The sequence below is a fragment of the Pantherophis guttatus genome, chromosome 6 (assembly GCF_059756535.1).
Source record: "Pantherophis guttatus breed Tessera chromosome 6, ASM5975653v1, whole genome shotgun sequence".
NCBI classification, from domain to species: Eukaryota; Metazoa; Chordata; class Lepidosauria; order Squamata; family Colubridae; genus Pantherophis; species Pantherophis guttatus.
Window position 1 is genome coordinate 33,680,113 of NC_142068.1, and position 25,921 is coordinate 33,706,033.

Consider the following 25,921-nt stretch of genomic DNA (forward strand, 5'->3'; position numbering starts at 1 on the left):
AATTTTAATAAATCTAATAATTTTTTAAGACAGTAACACATTTTAATGAATGTATTTTACACTGTCAAACCAACATTTCAGGAGACATGCTATTTATACAGTTTAGCCATGTATTATTCTCCCAACTGAGTTTAAAATAGTAAAGCAATAAAAATGGAAATGATACATCAAATTGTGAAAAAAGATAGACCCAGTTTAGAAAACATCCTGAACTTGAAGATAGATGTGAAGAGAGTTAAGTACAATTCTTTGAAGTTTGGAAATAACTGAGACAATAAGCAGCATTTTTTTTCCTATCAGAATGCTAATGTCTATCTGTCTATTTATCTTGCAAAAGCTATAGAGAAAATCTTTTGAGAGACAAGAAAGGAAAAAAAAATATGGAGAAGATTTTAAACAGAAATGAATGAATATGAGACATGATATGATATTTGGAATGGTGATTAGTGTCAGAACATGATTCCTAATATAGTGAGAGTATAATACAAGTAGAGACTGAAGTTCAGAGTATTGGTCAATTTCCTTGTACAAAACTATGGAAACCTGGATAAGCAAACAGCATTGGGGACTATATACTTTATTGCAGTATATATAAACACCAGTGTGTTTGAAGTTGGTTTTGAAGGGGAAGCCAACTTTGCACATAGTAAATCAAGCTAGGGAAACTGCTCTGGACATGACAAAGAGGCTGAAAACTATCCAGTGTGAAGATTTGTTTTCCCACGCCAAAGTGGGGAAACTAAATCCGCACGTGCATGTTGAATATGAGTGGGAATCTTTGGCAGGAAGAATTGGATGAAAGTGACGATAACCAGAATGACAAGCCTAGTCCGATTAAGAAAGAACATTCTCCGAGACAGCAGGGTTTTTGTCATTCTTCCAGTATTTCTCCTCAAGACAAAATGGCTCTTCCCAGTCTTAGCACTCCACAAGACAAACAGAGACTCTTCTATGGCACCTTTCCACTAGTTTTAAATGGACCCATGGTACAATAGTGGCTTATTACAGTGTAACTAACCCTAAATAAAAGCCTGGAGGAAAAAAATGGTTGTCCTTCAATTATCTGTCTGTCCTTCTTACAAAGGCTATAAAGAAAATATTTTGAGAGGCAAGAAAGAAAGAAAAATATGGAGAAGATATAACTCTAATGGAAGCGGATTTCTGCATCTTATTTCTTTGTAATGGAAGACTTTTAGAAAAGAAATGTTCTGGTCCTTAAATAGTAAAATTACTGTATAAATAATATCTGTTAAATATTACTGTTATCAATAATAGGAGATGACTTTACCATTTAGCCTTGTAGAATGAATGAATGAATGAATGAATGAATGAATGAATGAATGAATGAACGAACAAACAAACAAACAAACAAACCCAGGCATGTCATTTTTTTATTATAGCATATAAAATTTACTGCACCATCTACCCAAATATTACCATTCTGATGTTAGAAAATGTATCATCTCTATTATTAGAAGCTACTGGAGGCTGGTCACATTGTTTGCCTTCTGTATAGCAATAATATTTGGAGAGACTGAATGATTTGCTAATTTGAAAATATCCTACAAAACATACACTTCACAATGCATGCGTCAGCGAGCCCTAGAGAGAAATACCAACTGTCCTTAAGTATAAACTATTAATATAAAGAATACTCACTATGCACACATACACATCGAGTCAGTCAATCAGTCATTCAGTCAGTCATTTTTGTGTTCATGTCCAATTCTAGGAGTCTAGACAAGAGCCTGCCTTTTTCTTGGTTTTCCAGAAGTGCTTTGCCATTGCCTCCTTTGTAAGGCTGAAGAGAAATTGACTGGCCCAAGATCACCCAGCTGGCTTCATGCATAAGGCAGGTTTAGAACTCATGGTGTTATCAGGAGAAAGTAAGTAAATGGCTGAAATATCAATGGTGAAACGTTAATGTTGAAAATCATGTATATGTGGCATTCTATTTACAAACCTTTGCTTAGCTACCAACACTGACACCAAACTGTGTTCAAAAACACAGTTTTAAAATAGTAATATGCTTTCAGAAATAAAGCCTACTGGAGCCAAAATGAAGAATTTCAGAGGGCAAAAAAGTAGTTTCCATGAGTTTAACCATATGAATATGCAATCCTCTGTAGCTTTGACTTCAGCAGTAGCAAGACCAAATATATTATGAGTAGAAGAGCATTGACTCACATTTTAATCAAACATCTTGACAAGCAAACCAGGCTCTAGGCTCTAGGCTCTAGACCCGTGATGGCGAACCTATGGCACATGTGCCACAGGTGGCATGCGTAGCCATATCAGTGGGCACGTGTTGGCCAGCTGATTTTCTGGCCCTCTGGGCCCACTAGAAGTAGGGAAACAGGCTTCCTGCCTCCGAAGGTCCTGGGAGGGTGGGCAAGGCCTGTTTTTTGCTCTTCCCAGCCTCCAGAGCCTTTCTAGGAGTCTGGGGAGGGCAAAAACAGCCTTCCCCACCCACGGAGGCCTTCTGGAGACCAAAAATGGCCCATTTGCCAACTTCTGGTGGGACCGGAAATCCCATTTTTTGCTGTCCCCAGCGTCCAGAGCCTTTCTAGGAGTCTGGGAAGGGCAAAAAGGGCCTTCCCCATTCCCTGGAGGCTCTCTAGAGGCCAAAAATGGCCCATTTGCCAACTTCCGGTCCTATGGGGACATCACACGCGCATGTGCAGGAGCAGGGCACATAGAATTAGGGGTGTGGGCACGCACGTGCACAACAACCCCCCCTCACTCCTGGCACACCATGGCAAAAAGGTTAGCCATCACTGTTCTAGGCTGATGCTTTAATTTTATTATCTGGAGACACAAGAAGGCAAGCTTTAGGCTAAAGGCTGGCCTAGGATGCCAAAACCTAGAGGATCAGTGGTGACCCTCCTTCCAAGTCATTCTAAAAATGCAAATCCTTGTATTGGTAGGAAGTTATGTCATAGTTAATATGGCCTTGGGAAGCCATATGCCCTTGGGGTGGCACTGGGAAAGCCCCTTGTTCATTGACCTGTATAGACAGGTCAATGTTAACCTTTATGAGGATTTTTCTCCTGCCGTGATGAACATCCTTTCATCTTCTGTCATTGCCATTATCACAATAGTTTGATTATGTTGCATGTTCTGCTTGCTAGGAAGTTTTCATACAGATTCAGTTTTAACTAGATGTTATGTTTTCCAAATTAAAGTACCAAGGGATAATTATAGTTTCTCCATTCCATTTCATAGCCCAATTGATTGTCTTCTCAATTTGAAAATAGAATGGATCATATTCCTAGGCTCCAAGAGAAGGAAGGAAATGGGAAGGAATAACAGATAATAATAACTCTATGTGAAAAGTACTGTGGAGTAGAAACAATGTTATATAGAAGTATATTGAATCTTATCATTAAAATACTCACAAATACATTAATACACAAAATTAAGCTAGCATTTTTCAAATAGTGTTTAGTGATTACCAATAATTAGATCCAAAAGCAGTTACAAACTCTAGTTTGTTACAAGTCATAAATTTCAAAATTCAGCAGCAGATATAACAATATACTTTATTGCCCTAGTAATTTCCTGGTTAGATTAACCACACCTACTTAAAGAAGCTAAAAGTGATCAATTGGGCAAGTGCAAAATATGCTTGCTCATTACTGAAGACAAGTAGACTGATGGTTTTTTTTAATGGTGTTTTCACAAATCCAGCAGAATTCAGGAATGAGTAACATCCTCTGGACAATTCAATTTTGATAAAAGAGTCTCATTTTCAAAAGAGCACCAAGAGCACTTGTGTATCTTGTTTTGCGGATACCAGGGTTAATGTTTTAATGTTTTTAATTTTAACATGATTAAACTATCTAGCTGACACATCGTTTTGTGTCAGACTTACTGTAATATTGCAAGATTCTTTGCAAAAACAGTAACTTGAACATTTGTGAGAACTGAGTACTTACTGTATTAATGGAGATGGTCTCAGTCTGTTGTTGCTACTGCTGTTGACTACAAGGAAAAAATAAATCAAAATTACTCATCCAAAATATTTTAAACAGATCTATAACTTTGCTATGCGTCCAACCAATGAAATAATGATTCAGTTTCTTTTTTTCTTTACTTCTGAACCAAGAACACTAGCCCATTAGAACAGGGGTCCCCAAGCCCCGGTCTGTGGACCGACACTGGTCCACGGCATGGCAGAAACCGGGCCACGCAAACAAGCAAAGCCCCATCCGAGGAATGCAGGCAGCACACAAAACTACACCCCTTCCGGTCCATGGAAAAACCTCTTTCCATGGAACTGGTCCCTGGGGCCCAAAAGGTTGGAGGCTGCTGCTCTAGAATATCCTTCCCCAAATTGGTAGTTATGAAGGAAAGTACATAAATTTGCAGATAGATGGGGAGATTGATTTTGTAATAATCAGAATCTATGGAGAACACTTGCGTGTCTTCATGATTTCCCTAATGTTCTCCTTGCAAGCAGTCAGTCTTCCATAGCCTGTATTTAAACAGTACAGAATTGTTGTCAGAGGAATATGCTTGAGCTATAAAACAACCAACTGTCAATAATAAAATAGAGTCAGGATAAAGAAGTAAAAAGGGACCCACAAAAGATACATTCATTTAGGGATGTGTAACATTTGATGATTGGAAACTAAATGTTCTTGAGAACTCCAGAATATTTCTTTTCCCTCTGGACCATGAGGGAATAGCCTCCCAGACACTACCATTCCAAGAGCAATCCTGTGGTTTCCAAAAGTAAATCATCTGAACTGAAAACATTTTGAGAGGGTCTGGAAAAAATAAACCTATTTCAGACAAGGATCATGAAGCACTTCTATTCAACCTTTATTACAATTGACATTATTTGTCATACATTTAATAACTTTCACTTACATTGCATTAAATTTTTATTCCAGTGAGAAGTTCAGGAAGATTCTTGGAAACACCGCCAAAATTTGGGAACTGTACATTACCTGAGACACAAGTTCAGCCCCTTAATTTAAAGAATCACAAATCTGTTTCTTTCCCATATGGGTGCTGAGGCCACCTCTGACAACTTCTGGGACTCCCAGTTTGGTCTAGTGATTAAGGCACCAGACTAGAAAGCAGAATACTATGAGTTCAAGTCCCGCCTTATGAAAGTCAGCTCAACAGAGATTGCTAACCAATTGCAATTCTCTTTTTATTGCACACTCATACAAATTCATATTCTAAGCTTCTCTCTCTCTCTCTCTCTCTCTCTCTCTCTCTCTCTCTCTCTCTCTCTCTCTCTCTCTCTCTCTCTCTCTCTCTCTCTCTCTCTCTCTCTCTCTCACACACACACACACACACACACACACACACACACACACACCTTGCCAAACTGCTTTGGCTCTCTCCATTCACTGAAGATTAACCAATCTTAAAGACACAGTTCTTTTGAAGGACATAGAATTTAATACACAGATTAATTTTCCCCATTTAATTGGCAAGATGCTCCAAAAGTCACATCTGGGTCTGATAATATCTGTAACATTTTTTTCATTCTCAGATGCTGAATACCTTGCTTGATCTTCCCATTTCCTCCACCTAGCCTTATCCATCTAGTCTTATCTGATCCTGCCCATTTTTCTCCTTGGTTGCTCTCCCCTATGATCAATCAATGGGGCATTTCCTTCACTGGTGAGAGCAATAATCTCTCTCTCTCTCTCCATTGTTGGCTGGTTGAAACCTTGCCAACGATGTCTCTCAAAGCTGTCCATCCTCTTTGCTTACTGCAGAGAAGAAACCTAAGCTAAACAGTATCTTTGCAACCAAATGTTAAAATTACCACTTATATTTGGCAAACTCTTCTCAGTTTCCATCTCTTTTATTCTTAGCTATGTTGCCCTTCTCCTTCTCTCTCTGCCTCTGCCCTGATTTACAGCCCACTGGACTTTATTCCATTAATTATATCTTTTAAATATAGTGGAATGAAAAGGTAAATATTCTTAAGGTCCATGAATCAAAAGATAATTACTTCTACAGGTGGTATAACCTGAAGTTTGACTACTAGATACTTGTCTAATTAGGAAAAGCAGAATTAAATTCTATAACACTCTCATTTCTAGCAAGAAGCTGCTTTAAACAGTATTACAAAAAATAGAGGAAAAAATCATGAATCATGCTAGGTATACCATGATCACAACAGTAATTACAGTATTCACAAATATAAAAAAGATAATATAAATATTCAAGTTTATCAAAAATATCAAGTATTTTGAACTATAACTTTCAAAAATCTTTATTCTATTCTATATTCTATTTATTTATATTATATCTGCTATAAAGCAAGTATGATTGGGTAAAATCTGTTGAATCCTCCTGGGTAAACACGCCCCGCGCCGGCTCCGTCATCAGTGGGCTCGGATTGGTGGAGGCGCACAGCAACTGTTTCAGCGGGATGCTGCCTGTTTCAGGATTGGTCAGACCGTCTGACAGCTTGGGTATTTAAGCAGCTGTCAGGCGGGCGAGTTCGTTCTGTTATGCTTGTTAATACTGTTAATAAAAGTTATCTGTTCAGCATCCTGGCCTCAGTGTCGTCTTCACATACTTAACAACTGGCGACGAAGGGTGGGATTGATCTAAAGAACCCTCGCCGGAACTGAGGCCAGCTGAGGCGCGTCACGGTGGTTGTTAATACCGCGATGGCTGTCCCTCTCCCCACTTTCACGCCGTTCGAGGCTGCTACAGAGACGTGGGACGAATATATTGAACGGTTTGAATGCTTCTTACATGCAAACGACCTGGCCGATCTTCCTCCGGCCAGGAAGAGAGGGTACTTTTTAAGCTCCTGTGGGCGTGAGATCTTTGCCACCGCCAGGGCCCTGGCCGCGCCGCAACCAGTATTCACCGTACCCTGGGAGACACTATTGGGCAAACTTAAACAGCACTACGCTCCCACCCCCTCTAAAATAGCCCGGCGGCACGCTTTTTACCAACGATCTCAAAAGGCAGGGGAGTCTGTTAACGCATATATGGCTTCCCTGCGCACGGCAGCTCTCCACTGTGAATTTAGGGAGCTCGATGATATGCTCCTGGATCAACTGGTCTGCGGGGTGCGTGATTTAAAGCTGCAACGGAGACTTTTGGCTCGCTCAGATTTAACCCTCCCTATTGCAATGGATGAGGCCAGAGCGTCGGAGATGTCCGCCCAGTCTTCTGCCGACATTCAGCGTGCGCAGGCTGGAGGGATGGGGACTCTGCCTGCTACTTCGCAGTCCGTCCACTATGAGGGCTCTGACATGGATGATGCTTCGGAGCCTGAGGGGGAGGTGTGCCGCCTCAAGTCTGGCCGTAAGCAACGAGCGCCTCCCGCAGGCAAATCTCCTCAGAGCGGATGCCTGGGTTGTGGGGGGCAGCATAACCGGGCGGAGTGCCGCTTCAAGTCTGCCGTTTGCCGCCGGTGCGGCAAACGTGGTCACCTTTCCAGGGTCTGCCGGGCTGCTTTTCCCCTCCCTGATGACGCGGGGGAGCCTGTTTCCAAACACCTTAAGTCCAAGCGATTCGAGCGCCGGGGTAATCGTGTGGAAGAGGATCGGGATGCAGAAGTCGACGCTGTGGGGGTCAACCACGCCTCTTCACAGGGGATGGCCAGCAAGATCCATCTCACGGTCCAGCTGGAAGGTTTTCCATGTCGTATGGAGCTGGACACGGGCTCTTCCCGTTCTATTATTGCATGGCCCACCCTTAAGGCATTGCTCCCTAACTTCTCCCAACGGCATCTTAAAGCCTGCTCGATTAAACTTAAAGATTATCAAGGGAAGCACATTCCCACGTTAGGTTGTGGCTCGTTCCGTGTTGTTTATGGCTCTTTTTCAGGTCGCCTGCCTCTGATCGTCGTACGAGACCGCCTTCCCAGTCTATTGGGATTAGACTGGTTTGATGCTTTACACCTGAGCGTCTCCGGAGTTCACTCTACCAGCTATGACATCTCCACTGAACTGACTCGCGAGTTCGCAGATGTATTCGATGGCCAACTTGGTAAATATACAGGGCTTCCCATTTCTTTTAATCTGGACCCCCAAGTGGCCCCTAGGCGACTGAAACCTCGAAGGGTGCCTCTTGCACTGCGGGCCAGGGTGGACCGGGAACTGGACAAATTGATAGCGCAGGGGATCCTTGTACCGGTGGAACACTCAAAGTGGGAGACCACCATAGTTATCCCCTTGAAGTCAGACGGATCCCTTAGGATCTGCGCTGACTACAAGGCGACACTTAACAGGGCGTTGCAGGCTAACCATTACCCCGTCCCTGTGGTTCAGCACTTACTCCATTCACTAGGCCAGGGTAAGGTCTTTGCGAAGCTTGATCTGGCCCAAGCTTATCAGCAGCTCCCCGTGGACGAGGACACTGCTCTGGCCCAAACGATAGTGACACATAGGGGAGCGTTTAAGTGTACCCGTCTGCAATTCGGGGTCAGTGTTGCCCCGGGTATTTTTCAGAGCTTGATGGAGCGATTGCTCCATGGGCTACATGGAGTCGTGCCCTACTTTGACGACATCCTGATCGCAGCTGCGGATCAGGACGACCTCGTCTCAAAGATTAGGGATGTCCTCACTCGTTTCAGAGCAGCGGGGTTGAAACTTAGGGCTGATAAGTGTCGGATGGCGGTTCCCCAAGTGGAATTTTTGGGTTTCTTGATTGATTCTGCTGGAATCCGCCCCGCTCCATCCAAGATCAAAGCTATCAAGGATGCCCCCGCTCCCACTAATCGGGCCGAGCTGCAGGCTTTCCTGGGCCTACTTAACTTTTACGCGGTGTTTTTACCGCACAAGGCCTCCCTCGCAGAGCCCCTCCATCGTCTATTGGACGTTAAATCCCCCTGGTGTTGGGATAGTAAGGCGGCTGCCTCGTTCACCGCCGTTAAGGACGTTCTCACGTCTGATGCCGTTTTGGTCCAATATGATGCAGGTCTGCCCCTAACTCTGACCTGTGACGCTTCTCCGTATGGGGTGGGGGCTGTCTTGAGTCACCTATTGCCCAATGGGGCGGAAGCCCCCATTGCCTACTATTCCCGCACTTTGTCACCCGCGGAGCGTAATTATAGTCAGATTGACCGGGAGGCTTTAGCTGCCGTCGCGGGGATCAAACGGTTTCATGATTACCTTTATGGTCGTTTTTTTTACCTGGTAACCGACCATAAACCGTTATTGGGTTTATTGGCAGCTGACCGTCAAACCCCTCTTGTCCTCTCGCCGCGCATGTTGCGGTGGGTGGAGTTTTTGTCTGCGTATTCTTATGAGTTACAATACAGACCAGGAAAAGCGATTGGGCATGCTGATGCCCTTAGCCGTTGTCCCCTTCCTTTAGTTGTCCAGGACCCTGCCCCGACTACGTCCGTCCTCCTGGTGGACGAGATGTCTCCCTTAGTAACCGCAGCCGACATTCGATCCCAGTCGGCTGTTGACCCCACTCTTTCCCGTGTACTTGACTGGGTGCGCAGGGGCTGGCCTTCGGCTAGTCCGGCAGCCGAATTCTTGCCCTATATGCACAGACGGCACGAGTTGTCCGTGTTGTCTGGGTGCCTCCTCTGGGGAAACAGGGTAGTTGTCCCCCCCGAGCTACGACCTCAAGTATTAGCCTGCCTCCACGAGGCCCACCCGGGCATCGTACGGATGAAGGGTCTAGGCCGTAGTTATGTTTGGTGGCCAGGGATCGATCGAGACATAGAGGGGTGGGTGGCCCGTTGCCCCCAATGTCAACAATCACGGCCCGCCCCCCCCGAGGCCCCGGTCCAGGAATGGGAAACACCCAGGGGTCCCTGGACGAGACTGCACCTGGATCTTGCGGGCCCCTTTTTTGGCCGCACCTTCCTGGTCACGGTTGATGCGTACTCCAAGTGGGTGGACCTTACCATCTTGTCGTCCACTACCACGGACGCTGTCACGAGGGTTTTAGAAGGTCTCTTTGCCACTCACGGTTTGCCTGATACCATAGTGACTGACAACGGCCCGCAGTTCACGTCTGCACCCTTCCAGTTATTTCTTGCTAAGTGGGGCATTCGCCATGCCCGTACGGCCCCCTGCCATCCGGCGGCGAACGGATTGGCGGAGAGGGCCGTGAGGTCCGCCAAGGAGGCATTACGTCGTCTAGGGCCCGCAAATTGGCACCAGAGAGTATACCAATACCTGTTGGCACAACACACAACTCCGACTGCCTCTACCAAGCACAGCCCCGCCGAGTTGTTGATGGGACGGCGACTCCGCATCACTCTGGATCGCCTACATCCGAGTTATACAAAAGAGTCATACACGGGGGGCCAAGGTCAGGCTCGTTTATTCGCTGTGGGTGATCTAGTCTTCGCCATGAATTTTGACTCCACAGTCAGGTGGCTCCCGGGGCGAATCATAGAACTAACCGGGCCCTATTCTTATAGGGTCCTGTTGGCTGATGGCCGAGTGTGGCGGCGACATATCAACCAATTAAGGCGTCGTTGGGCCGATGTTGTGGAGCCTCAACCACTGCAAGTTGCCCCGTGTTCGCCGACGCTTACAGCAGTTCCGGAGGCACATCTGGCCCCGCCGGTCTCCAACGACCCGCTTCCGACGGTGACACTCCCTCCGGAAAACTTGCCAGAATTCCCAGAGTTTGCCACTGTAGGTGGTCCTCCCGGTGCGGTGGTCGTTGAGCCAGCTGAGAGTCCCCAGGCTGAACTTGCACCTTCGTCTCCACCTAACCCCGGGCTACGGAGATCTGGGAGGCTTCGTCGTCGTCCTACTTACCTGGCAGATTACGAGTGCTCTATCCGGGGGGAAAGGGGTGTTGAATCCTCCTGGGTAAACACGCCCCGCGCCGGCTCCGTCATCAGTGGGCTCGGATTGGTGGAGGCGCACAGCAACTGTTTCAGCGGGATGCTGCCTGTTTCAGGATTGGTCAGACCGTCTGACAGCTTGGGTATTTAAGCAGCTGTCAGGCGGGCGAGTTCGTTCTGTTATGCTTGTTAATACTGTTAATAAAAGTTATCTGTTCAGCATCCTGGCCTCAGTGTCGTCTTCACATACTTAACAAAATCCAAAAGCATGTATATGGTTAATATTGCAGCAGAGCAATAGGGATGAGCTGGCCAAGTAAATCTGCACCATTTGTCTGCCAGATCAGATATGGGATAGTGATAGGTCACTAACATTTATGAGATAGCTAAGTAATTCATTTTCTCTCTTTTATCATTTTAAAAGCTTTTAATGTTTCCAGCAGTTTTTGAAGAATACAAGCTTTTCCCCCTGGTGTTTCCTAAAAATAGACCTAGAATCATCCATAATGTTACCAAAAAATAGGACTGCTAATGCAAATGTACCCATGTAATCTGTATCTCCCAGGGTGTGGCTTGGATGCTAGAATAAAACAAATTAGCCTGGCCCCTAGCTTTCGATCATTTTAGAAATACACTGCCATTTTTAATTGATGTTTTCTCAGTCTTTCTGAATGTTTGCCAAACTATAAGTAATATGACATTTGAATTCAAACTCCACCTTTAGAAAAGAAAAACAGCTCACACAAAGGAAAAGTGATTTAAGATATTACTGCTTAACCCTGCTAGCAAACCACAGCCAAATGGACACGGCGTGTATCTTCTTAAACGTGATTCAGATTAAAACCTCAATGCCCAGGAGAAGAATGTCCAAAAAAATCTACAAGTGTCATCCCTGTTTCCGGTGCAGGTTGCCATAGTGATGAAAGCAGCAGCAAGAGTCTCCTACCAACAGAACTGGTTTGAACTGGCATGGTGAATGCAAAGGAGGCTTAGCAGTAGGGAAGATTCAGCTCCATCCCTTACCTTTTTTTGTCTCTTACTAATCTTGTCTTTCTTCAGGGTAGGATTCTAAAAAGGGGGAGAGACAGATCAACATTTCTTAACAGATAGGAGCATATTTTGTAGTGTAACAGTGCTTTTAGATTGTAGCTTCAGTCATAATGTTTTTCTATACAGTCAATATTATTGTAGTTGCCATAAATGACAGTAAAACCTTTTATAATTTGGTATCAGCAGCAGAGATTGACAGCTAGAGGCAGTATGAAATAATTTTGTCAATTTTGTAGATTACTACTAAGTGTTCTTTTTTCTTCTTCCTCTCATATTATTTAATCTTACACAAGCACATATAATATCTTTAAAAGGTAAAGGTTCCCCTCGTACATATGTGCTAGTCATTCCTGACTCTAGGGGGTGGTGCTCATCTCTGTTTCAAAGTCGAAGAGCCAGCGCTGTCTGAAGACGGCTCCATGGTCATGTAGCCAGCATGACTAAATGCCAAAGGCACATGGAACACTGTTACCTTCCTACCAAAGGTGGTCTCTATTTTTCTACTTGCATTTTTTTTACTTTCGAACTGCTAGGTTGGCAGAAGCTGGGACAAGTAATGGGACCACACCCCATTACGCAGCACTAGAGATTCGAACCACTGAACTGCCGACCTTTCGATCGACAAGCTCAACATCTTAGCCACTGAGCCACCTAATATCTTTAGGACTGCCATATTCTGTTAACATTGTGGTATCTATACTAGCTTTATTTACAATCACATTTGAATCTTTCAAGTTCATCAGTTACCATGAGAAGGGTTATCTCAGGATATCAAGCAAAACTCTTACTTCATTTCTAAATTAAATATATTTAATTTCACATACTGAAAGCAGGAATATGGGATATTATTTTCCTGATGTTTTTTTTCCTACCTTGCAGCAAAATTGCTATGAATGTTGGTGAAATTCTTGCTGCAGTTTAAAACATTTTCAAAACAACTGAAAATATGTGTGAAACAAATTTCATGTTACCAAAATATAGCATTTCTCCTATCTCTATTGTTTATTTCATGAGAATTTCACTACACACATGCAGTATAGTATGTGACATAGGAAGATGCTAGAGGCAAATAATAACTTTAGTGACGATAGCAAAGGTATCAATTCATACTGTCTGGAGGAAGACAATGGTAAATCACTCCTGTAATTTTTTTTATCAAGAAAACCTCATGGATAGGAAATATGAAATGATTGATGATATAGTGCCAGATGGTGGTGTCACCCTCAGATTGGGTGGCACATAACGTTACTGAGAAATTGCTGAAAATCTTTTTTTAATACTACATAATTTGATATTCATATTATTATGATTTGACTAGATTAAAGCCTTTGGGCTATCTAGTTGATGATGCTGTTATACAGGAAATGAAAGGCTACAGGAAATGATAGAATACTTACTGATAAATGGCAAGCAACAGAAGAAGAATTCATCAAGGTTCTACCAGAGCTATGCCAGCAAATCTGGAGAATAGCACAGTGGCCAAATGTGGAAGAGGTCAATCTACATTCCAAATGGAGACTTAAGAGAGTGTATAAACTATTGTATACTATCCTTAAATTCATATACTAGCAAAATCATGCTTAGGGTTCTCCAATGTGGATTAAAGCCCTGCATGGGAAAATAAATGCCAGATGTTTGAGATGGCTTTAGAAAAGGCCAAGGAACATAGACATTATTGTTGATGCATGCTGGGTAGTTGAAAAGGCCAAAGAATACCCAAAAGAAGCACTATGTGCTTCATCAATTATAGAAAGGTCTTCGATTGTGTCAATCGTGTCAAGCTGTGGTGAATGCTCAGAAAAATGAGAATCCCAGAACAGCTCATTATCCTCATGAGAAACTTACATACAGGTCAGGAAGCCAACTACAGACAGAACCTGATGAAATTGACCAGCTACAGATTGGCAAAGGACTGTGACAAGGCAGTGTACTCTCCCTTTATTTATTCAACCTATATGCAAAACATATATCAAGAGAAGAAGATGACTATGGTTAGAATAGATTGTCATGGAGGAAATCTGGACATTAGGAGGCCAAAATGACTTGATGGCACATCATCATTCAATGTGTTCTTTTATTCCAGAAACTAAAATCTATTTTTAAAAAATAGAACTTTGCTAGTAATGAGCTTATACAAACCTATATTTAACATATTTATTACCTGGTACTTAATTTAGTGTCTGTAGATGTGTATTTCGAGAGCAGCCGCTTTTGTGTATTTTTTTTTTTCATTATTGGTCTATTGTTATTTAAGAAACATATGTTGTTACGTCTTCAGCAAAGAAACTGGAGAAACATATTTATTGTGGGATTCTTGGTGATCACTGAGCTTATTATTTGTTGCAGACATTTCATTACTAAACTAGGTGACATCATTACTGTACATTACAGTGTGGGTTTGCTCCCTATTTATATATAAAAGCTTGCCTTGCCAGTGTTGATGGGGATGCAATTTTCTCCTTTGTATTTCCTTGATTAGAACTTGAGCAGAAAATAATATTCTAATTGTTTTCATAACATGCAAAAAATATCAAAAACTTTACATTAATACTAGTTTAAGAATAGCAGTGTGCTGTGTACATTTTGAAAGCAGGCTTTATAAACTATGCAGAATTGCATGTTTTTGTTCAGAAATTAATGTATATTTCTCAACTAGTTCCACTTTCTTTCCCTTGCAATTGGGAAATAATTTGTTTGCAGATTTTAATTTTAATCATTCTAACTGGTTATGTTTATATGAAATTTTACAAAAATAGTTTCAGTAGAGCTATATTTCATTGTACTTGTCTATATATAGTCTATATTAGTAAGCATCTCTTTGTAACTTGAAAGTAACATCAGGTATTGAGTCCACTGAGTAATTGAGGCCATAAATTTACATTTCCAATATTGAAAAATTAGTCTTTTAGCAATAAAGGAAGGCAGAGAGTCTCTTTTGTTATCCAGTCATCCCTTTCCATATAATATGTATACCGTTCAAAAGAACATGGACATCTGAAAATATAAAATCTTGGTTTCAAAATCAATATATTTAATTACTTCTTACTAGAAAAAAAGACATTGAAAAAAAGTTTTAATACAGTATTGTTCTCTTTGCATTTCCAACAATATGCTGAGTGACTCATTCCTTTTCCATACAAATGCAATGGTGTCCAGTAGATCCAAAATACTTTTTCTTGAGTAAGCCATAATCTAATATCAGTTGAAATTTTGGATATTGACATTTAGACAAAGAGGGGATATCTACTTTCAATTCCGTTTTTAAAATTTACATATCAGATTGATGCATGGATAAATATTTTATAAATAAAGATTAATTGTAAAGTTTTTACCTCATAAATTTTACTGGTGATTTCTAGCATGTGGGTTTGGAAGCTGAAAATGCACCAGTCCAAATGGCAGTAAAAGTTGTTGTTTTAAATACCACCAGTGGGTGGCAATGGACAAATGGTATTTAACATAAAATATGATAAAAACTCTTCATCGTCATCTAGCAGTTAATCTAAAGTAAAAATCCTAATATTGTTGAAATCTTCAATATAAGATGTTTTCTAATCAGATTTTAAATTCTGGATTATCCCATAGCAGCCATTTTTTTACTTTAAAATTCATGTGATAGTACAGGTTGCATATCTATTTGATTACATGTTGAACACAGAACAGGTAAGTTAACTAAAGGTGCTACATTTGAATATTTCAAAAAAAAAAAACCAAGAAGGAAAACTTTTACTAAGTGAAGCTATCCAAAATACCATAAAGAATTATGAATTATGCCATAATAACATAATTCAAGATTTGGCAATGGGGAAGGGGGAAAGTTATTGGAAATTATCTATGTTTCCTGTGTGTTATGTTTTGGAGTGTATTTTCCTATATGCAGTTGCTAATAAATGCAAATAAATTATTGCAAATAAATGCAGTGCAATTAAAATATAATGATATTATCAGCCTAGTGATCCCTGCTCATTTGATCTATAGATTTCCCACTTAATTCAAAGTTGTAGTGCTATACATTGAAGAATCAAACTAAAGGACCCTAACCCAAATACATCTTCCAAAGGAAAGGAAAGCACTAACTCAGCTAAATAAGGTCAAATTACTGTAGGCAATACCGCCCCCCATCACAAATACATTTTCCCAGGCGCACTAAACTGTCAGCTCAGTCATAAAACATTAGAACACCAAAGAAAGCTTATAAGCTAGGAAAAGATCCTAGGAGGCAGCAGAGTTCTGGGAAAGCAAAAGAAAGTTGCACCCTTGAAAGAAATTATATTCATAAAATACTGTCCCTCTATTCTTTCAAAATCTAATTGCCTTTGTAGTCCTGACTCATTGTTTCATAGTTACACTCTAATGGCCTCAGTTATCTCATTAAGTACACACAGTGATGGGCTGCAAATTTTTTAACAACTGGTTCTCTGCCCTAATGACTGGGTGGGTGGGCGTGGGTGGGTGGGTGGGCAGTCATGTGACTGGGTGGGTGTGGCCATCACTCATAGCAAGGTAGGAAGGTGCAGGCCGGCTGATGCTGCAGAGACAGGAAGATTTCCTATGTACCATTCCGAGCCCCTTTCCCCTCCACATCTTGGGTTGACAAAATAAAATCTCATCTAAAGATCACAACTGCCTGCCGAGCCTGCTGGCACATGCTGGCAAAAGAAGGCTAGGGGGGCGGGAAAAGAGAAGGGCCCATGGAAACACCTGGTTTTCCACCTCCATTCGGCTGACTGCCCCACACTGGATTGCGATGGGGAGGTGGGGGGTGAAAGCAAAAAACCCACTCGGTCCATACGTACTCACCAGCATGACAGAGAATCTCTCTTCCAGCTCACCGGTTTGGGTATTGGGAGCTTGAGGAGTAGATTGTGTGCCAGGACTTGCTGCTGCTCCAATGGCGAGACCCAGGCCCGAAATACAGCCAAGCCTTGCTGTGTCCACCCTGAGGCAGTCCTTTGGCCGAGCACCTTACCTTTGCGGGCAGCCGCAGTAAGCAGAACGGGCAAAGCATGGATATCAGCTGGGCTGCGTGGCCAGCATGGTAAGCCGCAGCAAAGGCAGGCAAGTGGGGGAAGTGCGCAGATTATCTGGGCCACGTGGTCTGGGCAAGCGAGGGAAGGAGCCAGAGAGTAGCTGGGCATGGGTGTGACTCTAGCCAGCGGCCAAAAGGGGCGTGGTGAGATAGGGTGGAGCAGGCGGGGCCAGACAGTGGTGGCATTTGTTGGTTTGGCAAACTGTGCATAAACTTAACTACCAGTTCACCTGAACCAGTGTGAACTGGCAGCAGCCCACCTTTGGGTACACAATGTGCTACATCTAATCAAATATTTCCTGTTACCTATAACCATGTAATTACCTTGCTGTTGTAGCCTCGCGTGTGTATACTGTATATCCATAGAAGAGAATATTTGTGGCTCAGGGTTGAACTGAGAGGTGCTTGGTGCTCTCTGACCTTGGTTGTTTTCTTGCAAATGTTTCTTTAGCCAATTAGGTAACACCATCAATGCTAAAAAGGAGTGAGGTAAATCCCTGTCTTCTTTAGTTCTGTCTTAGACTTTAGTGCTGCAAATAAGCCAATTTGTGCTTCAGTGTAATTCTGTGCTGGTCTCTGGTCTGAGAAAGTTCTCCTAAGGTAGCATGGGAACACAATGTTTAAAGGCCTGAGTCATATCCATATTTATGGGTCATACTTCCAAAATATAGGAGCAAGTAAGATAAAGAGGTAGGGAAGGATAAGTCAAAGCAAAGTTCATTTAATTAATTTTAACATACTCAATATTTTACACGCAGTTACATAAATGAATAGTAATGTAACTATTCCCTATGTAATAAACTTCCCATTCTTTTGCTTAGAAACTCTGCAATTTGTTGGTATTGTTTATGGACTTTGAGGACGGGGGTTGGGTTTGGGTAAGAATTGCATGTTGCTTTATGCTTGTTCAAACTATTGATGAGTGCCAAAAATAATATAAAATCTTGAAGTTGCTATATAGGATTATACAGAAGAGAAATTATATCAGAAACAAGACAGCAGAGCAAAGCCTTTCAAACAGAAGATTCAGTGATGGCTCTTCCCAGAAAACCGTATAGGAGACTTGGCAGCAGCTTTCATTTTAATCCAAATATAGTTAAGAAAGTGACATTTCAGCAAAAGCAACCTCAGTATTTTAGGCAACATTGGCAGAAGCTCTATCTCTAGGGAATCTTAGTATTTTACATCTATATAGTGGAAGGATGTACTAGAAATATTATTCACTGTGGAAGCTTTTGCAGACTACAACCCATTTTGTCAGACTGAAAGGTTATCCCATTACAAGTGTGCTAGTTTTTACAGATGTCCTTACAATTATTTTTTTAAGAAAGTTGATGAAGCTGCCAGATATACCAAGTATAACATTTGATTTATCACTTTAAAAAGAATAACTCAGTTTTATAACAAATTAAAACTTTTTTTTTAATCAACTTCTTCAGGTCAAAAATTGTTGACTTGAACCAAGTAATAAGTAAAGCTCATAAAACTGCATCTTTTTGCATCCTGATGGTTAACATGAAACCATTAGCTGTTTAACATCTCTTTTTATTTTTTAATCAAATGGATATGATACACAAGCTAAATAAATTTAGAGGGTACAGGATTGTTGTGGTCCGCCAGCAGCCTGCGGACCTGGCAGTGGAGTCAGACAGTGAGGAGGCTGGGGAGGACAATCGGCCAGTCCTGGAGTCAGGGGAAGGCCCAGATGAGGGCTCTGCGTTGGAGGCAGAGATGGGGCGAGGGCCATCTGGGAGCAATGTGTGGACTCCAGAGCCTCCAGAGGCAGACAGCAGAGAGGCAGAGGAACAGGAGGAGCCTGTTCCTAGTGCATGCATGCAAAGAGCTGCCAGAAGGCAAGAGCAACTGAGGCAAAAAGGATGACTCAGGAGTAAGGCCAGAAGATGATTGGCCATTCCCATAAGGCTTAAAAGAGCAGCAACGAGCCATTGGGTTCTTTGTAGAAAAGCAACGTTGATTCCAGTGCTTCTTGTCAGTTCTTGAACTTTGTGGGTTTTTTCTCAAGAAAAGCCTTTGGCAGGTTGCCAAAGACATCAAAGGTTGGTGATAAGGTCGTAGGACTGGTTATGAAGAATTTGTTTTGGACTAATCTGAAAATGAATTAATTAATTTTCAGCTGTTTTAATAAAATAAGTTTGTTCAGGACTGAATTGTGTTTGGTAAGCATTCGTTCACAACAAGGATAACATTCAGCCAGAGTAATTTATATGGGACATTGGAAGCTATGTAACTAGGCTTCTTTAAGCAAGATTTTTTTAAAAAATAGTGGAGGGCAACTCTACTCAGTTGGCATCAAATCCACCAATATTAGACGGATACATGCAGGGTGAGATTGTTCAAGAGGACTGTATTAGCACAAGCTTTTGGAACATTGGTATCCAAAATTGCTTCCCAATTTTTTAGTTTTGGTGGGTTAATTCTACTTCAACTGTCAATATTATAGAGATCTTTGGCGAGTAGGCTGAAAAATTGCAGGATAAGTAGGATTATGTTCTATGCTCACTTAAATTCTGTTGCAAAGAGAAAGAGATTTAAGACTATATGCCTACAACTTCTTGGTTGAAAAGAATTAAATGCTATCGGTTCACAAAATGCTGAATAGGTGCCCCACAAAGCATTGCAATTGTTGAGTGTCAGTCTTTCAAGTAAGACCAGGTAAACAAAAAGGCACACCAAGAACTCCTTAATGAATCACTCTTTCCTTCCATATTCTCAAGGTTAGCCCTTCATTCCTTCACACAGAACCACTGAGTTTTCTGTGACCAGGAGCAGACTTATCAATCATTTATTTCTAATTTGTTCTCCTTTTCTGAGGTTTATGAATCTGGACTACAAAGCCCAGGTGATCAATAGAGCACAGGCAAGAGCTTTGTTTTTTTGTTTTTTCTCCTACAACAGCTATTTGGTCAAGGTCATTTTGTATGGAAAAAAAGTATCTTGTGCATCCTCAGAATCAGACTGAGACAATAGCTCAAGGCTATATAGTTCCAATGCCCTTAATCAGGATAACATATAGTGAGGGATTCTGGGAATCAGAATTCAACAAATAACCCTTAGTTTATTACTCCTTGGTTTAAAGCAGCCTGATTTAATTTAGGATTTAAGATTCAGTTTAGGTCAGTCTGGGTCTTTAAAGCAAGGGAGGCAATCAAGGCAAATATTCAGGAGGATGTGATAAAAAAACTGGGTTATTTATTTATTTATTTATTTATTTATTTATTTATTTATTTATTTATTTATTTGAAGCTGCTTCTTCCATGCCCCACATGGAAGTATTCCTGTTACGAGCGATGGCTAACTTGCATCTCCCATTGATATAATCTCCTACCAAAGGTATTTTCACAAAATATTATACTTGTAATTAGTAGAAGGTTTTGGCCTGAATGAGAAAGATTCACGAGCAAATCATCTGTTTTTCTTTTGCCAATTACTTGCAACTTCTACACAGTAAAGGTATTTTCATATCCTAAGGTAAAGATTTCAATATTTTGACACTGAAAAATTATATGAATTGTTTAATTTCTTCCTCCATTGAAATTCATATTTTTTCCAGCTGAAGGATGATAGAAAACAGAGCCAGGAAAGAAAACATACTCAAGCAGAATGGCAGCCTAACCCTTTTAAATGTTAAAAATGTATATTAAATGCAGATATTCAAACAGACACACATACATATGTATATGTTGCTCAAAGTGTCTATGTCTGTGCTGTTTTAGATTGAGCTAAGAGTGCTGTTCCTTATGAGAGGGAAAACTAAGGCCCTCCAAAATATGGCTAAATAACAGCTCCCGACAACTCCTATCATGGCCAGACTTTCTGGAGCTGTTGCAGAACTGATTAGATTGGGTTTAGTCACCTTAAACTCCCCAAGAAAATTACAGTGATTCCTTCACAATGCCATTCTTTTGTACAAACTGTTTAGTCTGAATGCCTTTAGAAGACTGAAGCTGTTTAATTCATTTTGAAGCATGTTTCTGTTTATGTGCCTATTGATTTTAGCTAAACCAGTTACATTACAAGCTGTTGAGCAATGTAAACTTGTAGCAGTCTTCTGGAAAATGAGCCAGAACAAGTTGACCTTTGCATGGTATTTTCCCTTTTCTCCCTTCTTCTACACAAATAGTTTTTCTGATAATTATCATGAGTAGATTCTGGAAATTAGGCGTCATTATTTATACAGTAGCAATCCAGCATAGATTCACTTGGTTAAAACTTCAACTGAACTCAGTGGGATTTATTTTTAGTATATATTTAGCATATATTTATCTTTTTAAATAATCATTGATACAATAGTTGAATAACTTTTCTAGGCAGTGATATTTGCACAATGGAAAAGGGTTCTGCTAAGGTTCTACAGAGCAAAATCTGTAGGCTGGTTATTATACTCTACATGAAAATGGTGCTAACAGAAGAGTACTTCAGAACACTCTAGTACTGCACTCCATTTAATCTCCAAAATGGATACTGTTGTGAAATCTTCATTCTCATTTCCACTCATGCTAATTACAGGAAATTACAGAAAAAATGGATCATAGTAAAAAAATTAAAGTCTCCACCAAGATGAACTCAGTATCTAGGAAATACATCTATGTATTTTTTCTGGAAACAATATGACAGTGATTCACTATTGTTTTTCTCCACAATATGTTCATATCCTATCTAGCCTAGAGACACAGAACCAGGCTTACTTATCTCTAAAATGAGATAATGTCGACTAGGTGCCACTGCCTGGTGAGAAATGGCAGAAGAACCAAAGTTTGCTGAATAGTTGAGAAAGTGTCAACTTTACTGTAAATACTACAACTAACCTATATTAGAAAGAACCGAGAAAAGGAGGACAACCTGCATTGTGAAGCTTTGGGAAAATAGGTATTTCCCTCTAAATGCATGTTTAATTTTGTGTTTAAGGTTTAATTATTATTTTTTTCTACTCCTGATTTATTGTTATGTTTCTTATCATTTGCATTCTTTTGCAATATTGTTGTAAAGACTAGATGTATCGGCTAGTTAAGTTGCTCAGATTTTGTTATCCTTATCTGCAGTTTGCACATTTATAATTGTTTTAGACCATTTTCAATTAATTGCTTTTGGACTTGCTGTAATGTGTATATTCTAAATAATTTTTAAAGAAAGCATGACCCACAAAAGTCAGTGCCTAGTTGCTACCTAGCTGTGATATCCATATGCTCCCAAACTAATTCTCTGAAGGCTTCTGGGAAGTTAGCCTTTGAGATACTGATCTTTTTTAGAAGCTTATGTTTAGAACTTGCTCTCATGCAACTATGAGTACATAAGAATACATAACTTTGCCGGATAGGGCAAAGGCCCACTTTTACATCACTTTTTATTTCTCACAGGGTTTAACCAAATGCTTCTGTGCTACTTGTAATCAGAACATAAAGAAATATTTTTCCTATATCACTGTGCCCCTCATTTCTGCCCAGCGCAAACAATCTATCATAGGTTGTTGTTATGGGAACAGAATTTGTGATATTCATAAATGCTAGTCTGACTTTCCCAAGAAAAAGATAAAAATAAAATATATAAGATTTGCATTTGATCTTGCATTTGTGTTTGTCCACATATTATGTGCATACTCGACTTCGGCAGAAAAATATTTTTAAAAATATGGATCATCAAAGTAAATTAGTTGAGTCAATGAACAAGCCACGAAAAGAACTAGAAAGAGGAATTTAAGAAGCTATAAAAATTAAGATGTTAATTAATTTTTTAAAATCCTGTTTTTCTAATAATAACATTGAATTAAGACAGCATATAATGATAATCATATGTCAGTTTAAAAATTATTATTAAAGTCAAGTAAAAATGTGAATAAAAAGAATCAAATTAATAGGAATCATCAGTACAAATAATAACTGATCAGAATTTATGCCAGACAGAATTTGATGTTTTAAGATTTATGGTAAGAGAAACCCAAACTTCAGATAAGGTAGATGTCTGTATAATATATCAATGGCTCCCAAATTAAAGATAGTTTAAATTTATTTTTAAAAGATATTTTTGATATCAGTGCTTTCTCTGTCAGCTTGATCTACCACTCTGTTGATGAAGGAATTGAGTATAATTTCCAATGAGAATCACAACATATCCTAACATCTGTTGTCATGTGTATAAGTGTATTTTGTATAAATAGAAATGTGTTAAAATAAATAAAATCAATATATAAAAGAATTTGGGGTCTACTAAACCTTTTAAATGGGATGTGCATTAATTATATACAGTTGGAGGTCCTTATAGTAATGGCTGGAGAAAAGGAATCCAAACAATAAGATATTTTGCTGTTTTATTTTCAAAGCAAAATATTCTAGAAGGATGTTTTTGTTCAGTCTTTATTTTTCATATTATATTCCTTCCCAAGTGCAGACTGTGTGCTGAAAAGATCATTAGCTCTACTGCACCATCTTGTGGAAATAAATCAAATGGTTGAAGTACTTCCAGAATCATGCAACAGTTCTAAGCTAACAGAGTTACAAGTATATATTTTCATAACAAAATAATTTGCGGTATCATATCTTAGGAAAATGAAGAAAAAGCATCTCTTTATGCAATCAAAAATTCAAAGCTTACATCTTTCCTTTAGCCACTATGGAATGAGCAGTCTATTCTTGTCAACTATAGCATTCATTAGTTTGAAGACTGCTAGAATTTGTAGTTTAATAATATCAGAGGAAGCTGTGATGGGTTCATCGCCATATCAAAGAAAAATTTTGAATACTGTATTGCCAATATTCGATAGCGAAAGATTTGGTCTATTCATCCAAAAGGGAGACGCCCCTTGCATCCCATACCACTCCATTTCACCAATGGATTTCTGTGAAAAATGTGTTTTAGTGCATAGATAGGCAATCAAATGCAATGGTTTTAATTCAGATTATCCGTACCTCTTTGGATTCTTCATTTCAGTTATTTCTTCTCATACAATATCCAAAGAGGTACGGATAATCTGAATTAAAACCAGAGGTACAGTGAGACAGAGAGAATTCAGAAGTCAGAAGCTTGTGGATTAATCCAAGTATAAAACAAATCATCTACATATTTGCTCTTGGCTTATTTAGCAGTACAATTTCCCACATTTTGAATACCATGATTCTGAAGAAAGATGTACTTCAGTTCCCTAGTATTTTGCTATGGTTAGATATCGTACATACCTCATATAAAATAAACATGATTAATTTCTTACTTTGCTAATTTTATATTGCAATTATTATCAATTGAATTTAGTTAAGATATAATCATAACTTTTGCATATTTATTTACAATTTACTTTAAAATCATATTAAATATACTACATGGTACCAAAAGGTTTGAGGGTAGTTATTAGTAGGCACCTGTGCATTAAAACATTTATGGGAAAGACCTGAAAATTAGTCAAAGCAAGGCTATTATTCCTCTATCAATTACTGTTTACATATAGTATACATTCTTTTCTCAAATGCTTTTCCTCTCACCAGCTGCCAAGAACTGGATGAAAAGTCTTTGGGCTGGAGAAAAGTCTCTAGAGAAAGAGGAGGTCAAAGACAGAATGAAACCCCTCATCCCATTTATAATTTACCAACATTGCCCAGGTATTTGTTGGTGACCTGAGCTTACAGTGTTCATGTAAATGAAATATACTAACAAAATGGCTACGATCTTTGCTTTTTATAGAGTGGGAAGAAATGGATTCCAGTCAGGTTACGTGGGCTCTATTTTTTTCTTCTCGTGGTTGGTAAACTCCTAGAAACAAAATAGCACAACCCTTCATAGTTTTAACATTAGCTGTTCTTTCTAAGCTAACTCCTCTACCCTGTTTCTTAAAAAGAAAGTGTGTAGGATTCAAAAATCATTTTCCTCCTCGAAAGAAGCCAGACTGGTTTATTTTCCAGAAAGAAGCATGTACGCATGCAAGGATCCACAGATGGAGTAGATTTTTGTAATCGTGACCCATATTGTGTATTTGTGTTAATTAATCATTCCCTAAGCTGCATTTCACATTTGATCTTAAGAGCTTCTTTAAAAAAAATGTTCCCAACTGCTGCCAGTATCTCTCCAGTGACGTACAAACCACATGCAGGAGCTCACGTGAAATAGTCCAAGAGTAAGCAAGCAGAAGGAATTTACATCAGATGAAAATCTATCTACTATATTTCCAGTTCATCTTTAGTGATTCCTGACATTATCCTGTAGATGCAATTGTGCCTTTTTAATAGGAATAAGGCAGGCCTGTTTATTCAAGATGCAACTTGACATTCTTTTCTAAAACACAGAAAGGCCATGTTTTGTTTCCAGAATACTTTTACGTATTTGTTTAATGAGAGTCTTGATGACAATCTAAGTTCTAAATGATCTTTCACAAATAATTAATATTCTTGATAAAGTACATGGAAATAATGTGTAAATTTTCCAGACAAAGCAAAGAAGACAGTAAGTTTTCAATGTATTTAGCCTTTCAATATCCATTAATTATTATATACATGGGTGTGATATCTTGTCAAACGCTGCGACACAAAATACATTCAGCTACAAATAAATATTGACCTATAGAATGAAGCTATTGTGTTTAAAACTATTTTGTGCACAACCAATCCAAGATCTTTTCTGACTTTGCTTCCAACTCACTTCATTGATTGTCAGTTAATTGCATACCGAATGAAAAAAGATGATAGCCACTGTTATTAAGTGAAAAGAAACAGCGTATATTGCAGGGTTCTAGGTTCTTTGGCAGAAGCAATGCCTGAGTTTTAAAAACAGAATAGTTATTACATGTGTCTTCGGTGACAAAACATTTCCCCAAGAATCTGCAGATCTGAGATTGAGATTCTGCAGATTTGAGATTTGAACCTTTCCCCTATGAATCCTGAATGTATGTAACCCAGAGATCCAACACAATTAGAATTTCGCCATTCCTTACCATATAGACCAAATTTGGTGATCTATTTGGCATGATTCCCATATTAGCCCAAATATCTATATATTAACTGAATGTTTTTTTAAAAAACACATCACATGTTGTGTTTCTTCTTTCCCAGCCTGAAAAATTCTGATTTAATTAGTTTATAGTTCTTGAGGCT

General features: G+C 39.9%; 1 long non-coding RNA gene across 1 annotated transcript; it reads right to left on the bottom strand.

The window, feature by feature from the left end:
- Positions 1-1,377: 1,377 nt before the first annotated feature.
- On the bottom strand, positions 1,378-11,822 carry LOC117678822 (uncharacterized). The gene is made up of 3 exons (XR_004595141.2): positions 11,777-11,822; positions 3,939-3,984; positions 1,378-1,898 (listed from the first exon to the last, which is right to left on the bottom strand). It is a non-coding gene; the product is annotated as an uncharacterized LOC117678822 (long non-coding RNA).
- Between the last annotated feature and the right edge of the window lie 14,099 nt (positions 11,823-25,921).